Source organism: Pseudorasbora parva, chromosome 5, assembly GCF_024679245.1.
Source record: "Pseudorasbora parva isolate DD20220531a chromosome 5, ASM2467924v1, whole genome shotgun sequence".
Taxonomy (NCBI): Eukaryota; Metazoa; Chordata; class Actinopteri; order Cypriniformes; family Gobionidae; genus Pseudorasbora; species Pseudorasbora parva.
The window spans coordinates 14,405,044-14,411,043 of NC_090176.1; the positions used below are offsets into that span (position 1 = coordinate 14,405,044).

Here is a 6,000-nt window from a genome sequence, read left to right on the forward strand (position 1 = left end):
CAAAGCATCAAAAATTGTTGTTTCTGCAAGAGACACCGACATCTTGGTACTGCTGATTGCCCACTTCCACATGATGCCATGCCAAAAGATCTGGATGAAGACAGGTACAGCAAAGGAGAGAAAGTACGTCCCAGTACATGCTGTAGTGGAAAAATTGCAGATGGAGCCACAGGTCCTCGAGCTTCTTTCTGGGTTTCCATGCTCTCACTGGGAGTGACTCAACTTCATACATTGCAGGACATTCAAAGAAGACATGCTGGGAAGTTTTCATAGAGTATTCACATCTACTAACGGGGCTTGGCGAAGGTCGCAAACTGAGTGACCACACCATTCAGAATGCAGAACAGTTTTTCTGCAAACTCTATGGTGTAAAGGATGCTGATAATAATCAATGAAGTTCGAGCAAGCATGTTTGTCAAGGGTATGACAATAGAAAGACTGCCCCCAATCAGAGATGCTCTCTACTTCCACATTCAACGCTCTCATTACCAGGCTTTGGTCTGGCGGCAGGCCCACTTGTAGCAGCCAGTTCTGCCACCCCCTGAAATCATGGGATGGAAGACAGAGGGGAATTCCCTTATTCCTCAACTAATGTCACTACCCCCAGTTCCAGATGCCTGTGAGGAGTTAATCACCTGTGCCTGCACCACTGGGTGCAAGACAGCCCGATGCGGCTGCAAGCCTAATACATGCATTGCATCTTGCAAATGCAGAAAGTTCAAAGATACTTGTATGAACAAAAAACTTTTAGAATATCTGTGATCACAGTATTGTTGCTTGATTTTGTTGAAATTTCAGAGTTCCAGCAGCCATTTAAACATTAAAAACTGTCCCTTTCATGTTTATGTTGTTTTTTTCATTGTTTATGTGTTTAAATATTCTGAGAATGCACCGTTTAGTTCTAATGTTTAATGTTTAAACTGCAAACTGCAATAAATGCATAAAAAAAGTTTTTTTTTGGCAGCCATTTTGTTTTTATTGTTTATGCCAAAACAGTGATGTTTACAACTTGTTATACGGCAGAAATGGATTCAGCACCTTAAAATCATAGAGAAACAACACTTGAAGTGCTTTTCCTCAAAAATGCCTACTGCAACTTATCCCAGGCTATTTATCTATTTTGGGACTCGACTAAAACAATAGATTTAAATAAAATCATGTTTTGGCCGATTTATAAGCCTTTTTAACTATTGAGGACCAGTCAAATGTCCTTACCAGTCAGTTATCATAATATTTTTACTAGATAAGTGAGGACATTGGTCCCCTTTACAATTATAGCACAACAAACACACACAGATACACACACAGAGCACAACAATGTGTTGGCTGTATTCAGATGACTTTATCTGTGGTCTTACAAATTGTGTGGTCTTATGCCATACAAAACCAACCCATTGGGCCACTGAATCTGCATTAACGACAACAGTTGGGGCAACAGCCTTAGTCCTAATGGGTTGTTATCTTATCTTCGCTATCAAAATATAGTGTTCTGTATTTACGTACGTGAGTTGTTGTTGTAGATGGCTATTAAAAAAAAAAAAAAAAAAATGTGTACTGTGCTAATTAATTGAGATTTCTTACAGATCTTACAGGTTGTTGCCCTTGTTTGTTTCGTTGCTTCCATTGCTCTCCCCTTTTTTGTAAGTCGCTTTGGATAAAAGCGTCTGCTAAATGATTAAATGTAAATGTAAATGCTAGCCCACATTGTACTACTGAAGAAATTAAAATAAGCTTTTAATTGTTTAACAATATTTCATCTTTGTTATGAATGAGTTTGTCTGGAATTTATAATTTTTACTTATAAATTTTACGTTGCATTTATTTTGTTCTTTAAGATAGATCCTCTGAGTATTAGCCTATGTCAAAAATATAAAATATAATTTTAATATCAAAATATAATTTATTTCATTTTTAATCTCCAGATCGTTGTTTCATAGTTTGACTCAAGCTTTTTTGCTCAAAGGTGAAGCCAACTTTATGCATGTTTTGTATGACCGTCCTGGAAACAATAATGCTTGTTTATCAAGTTATTTCACTTGAGGATGTTTAGTAAGATTAAACTCTACACTTCATTATGGTAACTCTGCTAAACTATAATTACTAAAACTAAAACTGAAACTAAATAAATAAAAACTAAATAGAAATGTATTTGCAAAATAAAAACTAAACTAAAACTAGCAAAACCATTTGTAAAACTAACTAAAACTAAACTGAAATTTGTAGCCAAATTGAAAACGATAATAAAATAAAAACTAATTTCAAAAAGCAAAACTATGATGTTTAACCTAAACATGTCCAATCTGGCAACCATGCGAGTGAGCTCTCACACGGATGATCTGAAAACAGCAATAAACAAGTAAGCTGCATTTCAGCAATCTCCATTTGACATGTTCTGCTTAAGGTGTCATTCAGTCTACATTTTAGACTTGTCTTTTTTCGTCAACGATATTGCATGTTTATATAACATTAGTCACAATGTAGGCTACGCAGTGACTGTGATGTACTCTGAAATACATGCAAAAAAACATCATAGGCCTACTTCAGTTCTCAAAAATATAAATATATAACTATGTCAAATGACTGTCGTTTTAACTTATATGGTGGAAGAGGTGACGTTTGCTGGAAGGATTGAGTGAACGATCTGTAAGCAATGTATCTACGGTTGTATTTTGTAATAATATTAAAGGTCCCGTTCTTCGCGTGTTTTCGAAGCTTTGATTATGTTTACAGTGTGCAATATAACATGAGTTCATGTTTTGCGTGTAAAAAAACACAGTATTTTTCTCAATTTATTTTACACACTCTGTACAGCGTTGTTTTCTCTGTCCTAAAAACGGCCTGATGATTTCCTTGTTCTATGAAGTCTAGGGTTGGGCATCGTTTTGATTTGAACGATTCTGATTCCGATTCCGATTCTTACTTTCGATTCCGGTTCTTTTCGATTCTCGATTCCAATTCTTTGAGGGGTGGAGTCAAAACATGTCACATCGATATTCAATGCTATTTTCAATACAACGGGGGAAAATCGCTGCATATACTGTCAGTTAGATATTTTTTATATAATTTTTTTTTGTCTGTCTTTTGAAAGTCTAGGCAATCAAACATTTCTTCTGAAGAGATCACTTTATATGATAAAGCTTTTAAGCTTTTTCTCATATATAAACATTGATCAATTACTATTAAAATTCTCTCACAAATATTTGTTAACTCAATGTATTTTTTACAACGGGGTTATTGTGTTGCAATAGTTTACACACAGCACAAGTAAGCTTGATTTTGAATGGTAAATTGAATAAACAAAGATACATATTAAAAAAAAATAGCACAAATAAATACAATAGAATAAAAGATATAAATGAAATAGACTGCTTTATTTTTTCAGGTAGGTCTAACATTCAGGTAAGAAACTGAATAAAAAAACGCAAAGTGGCTAAATAAATTTAAAATAACATTGGATAATGTTTTTGCAAAAAATTAAATAGTTTCATATAAAACCATTAAAGTTAGACAAGTTGATCAGTCAAGAGCAGTGTGATCGTTTGTCTTTTTGTAGTTTGACTTTGAATAACAAATGACTGCTGTCCCTTTAAGAACTGCCGCACTCATTGATCCTGAACACTGTTCCTGTTACTCTTTCTTCATTTCTTCCTGAATTGTTTATGACTGTGTTTACATACTGTTCAAAATGTGCACTCAGAATTTGTTTGAGTGTATTTGACCAATAATAAGCTGTAAAAAGAAGCGAATATTTGCACTTGTATGTCAGGGGCGGCTTTATTACGGTAGGCTATGTGTGTGTGCTATATGATAAATTGAAATGAGCAGATAACATCACCGTTTTCTCCAGAACGACTGTACAGCCGAATCAAATTTTGTTACAGTATTTTCCTGTTTAACACTGTGAAGATGCTTTGAAACAACCGTCACTGTAAAAGTGCTATATAAATAAAGTTGAAGATGTAACTGTTGTTGTGTTTGTAGGAGATTAAAAAAGCTACAAGTTTACAACTCCTAAAAGATTTTTCTCTGTGACTTCAAATTTATTGATACACACGTGGATTTGCTCTACAGCTACAAATGTCACTCTCACAAGTGTTCAGTTATTTTGCATCAAAAATCTGTTTGTGAAGCAGTTTGCCAAAAAATAAAAGGGTAAAAGTTGTTACATTTTCATTTTCATGTGATTACATTTTACATTGTTTCAATTGCTAGTTTTATGCATTCATTTGATTACTACCATTTTTGTATTATATAATTTATTTATATATGTCCTGACCAAATTCCCTTGATTGGCCCTTACCAATCATGGCATCCTAATATTCCCCATCCACTGAATTGGCTCTATCACCCTCTACTCTCCACCTATCGCTGGTGTGTGGTGAGCGCACTGGCGCCGTTGTACTGTGGCTGCCGTCGTATCATCCAAGTGGATGCTGCACACTGGTGGTGGTTAAGGAGAGACCCCTGTCAAGAGTGTAAAGCACTTTGGATGTACAAAGCACTATATAAATGCCTCATTCATTCATATAATTTATTTGTATTAAATAAATACAAAATCTGAATAAAATACATTTCATAGGACTCTAATATTTTTTTTTAAATGTTAACAAATTATCAATATAAAATTAAGTTACTAATCTAAACCATAATCAATATCTGGCTGACAAAGCACCAGGAAGTTGGAGATTTTTTTTTTTTTTTCCCAGGAAGTTGGAGATGCCACCAGAAGTGCAAGGTACCACTGACAACTGTAAGAGAAAATGTCACAATTTGCTCTTGTGGTCTCTCCAGATCTGAGACCTTGAGAAAAAAAAATGTGATTATGAATATAAACAAATTATAAGCCAAATCAGTGAAATGTAGTGCTTTTGACACTTTAGTGGCATTATTTCAATTTTGTCCTTGCTATGAAGCCTATAAGCCAAAATGTTACTAAACACGGAATAAAATGTATTTAAATTATCAATTATGACTATAAAACACACTGACTGCTGTATGACTGGGATCCTTAAATTAAAATAGTGTCAAAAAGTGAATGACAATGTGACCTCTCTAGGGTCTTAATGAGATATCCGTCTAAGCTTTGTTATGCTGAAAGCTCAGTGTGGAGCTGATGGCTAGCAGAGGTGAGAGTCTCGTCTGCATCACAAAGACACACTAATAAGTGTCGATTGCTCTCAATTTTGCACCGAGTTGCCGGAGCCACCATAACGCCTCCCAATATCCCAAATCAACATGTCCATTTTCTAAAGCTTTTAAATTTGTAAATTATTTTAAGCTAGCTTGAAGTTTTTCAGATCATCATAAACTCATGACAGAAAAAGCAAATCGTTTCTAGTTATACGAACACAGAGCAAGCTCAGTTTTCTAGACCAAAACTTTTAAAGTAAAGTAAAGTAAAGTAAAGCAAACACGCGATTCTCCAATAAAGTTAATGCAAAAGGATCAATCTTACCTTCACAACGCGTTCAGAGGGGCTGGAAGATATGATGAACGCCTCTCAGACCTCAGTCCTGCCGTGTAGAGTACAGCGCGCATTCTCCGTTTACAGCCATAAACTTAAACTTCATCAACTTCATGCAATGTTTACAATCGAACCGTAGTCGTGCTGCTGGATCCTTCCTGCTTTCCCGTGTTTTACTAGCTGTGTGAATGCCTGCGTATAGGCCTGCAGGAGGAGGGGCGCCTCCACCTCACGCACTCACACACTCCCATTAGCGCTTCATTTCCTACGCGCACGTTCCCGTATCTTCTAGCGTCGCGAAATAGAACTAGAAACTAAGAATTATTTTGAACAAAAAGAATTTAACAACCATATATGGCCTGGTTCAAAATATACGATTCCTTAAACAGACAAAGGCATGCATAAAAGAGAGAGATGAGAGAGAAAAAACACTAGGGGTTCTCTGCAAGATTGAGATCCTCTAAGATAAAGATAAAAAGAAATTAGACAATTCCTTATGAAATATGAAAACGTTTGGTAGTGTTTTGAAGAGTCTG

General features: G+C 35.4%; 1 protein-coding gene across 2 annotated transcripts in view; it reads right to left on the reverse strand.

Annotated features, from left to right (window-relative positions):
• The window catches only part of LOC137075087 (activin receptor type-1-like), a 117,781-nt gene extending 112,082 nt beyond the window's left edge, over positions 1-5,699 (reverse strand). For both annotated transcript variants that reach the window (XM_067443280.1, XM_067443281.1), the window contains exon 1: positions 5,456-5,699. The gene's annotated coding sequence lies outside the window, so the exon portion shown is untranslated. The remainder of the gene's footprint in view (positions 1-5,455) is intronic.
• Positions 5,700-6,000: the final 301 nt, after the last annotated feature.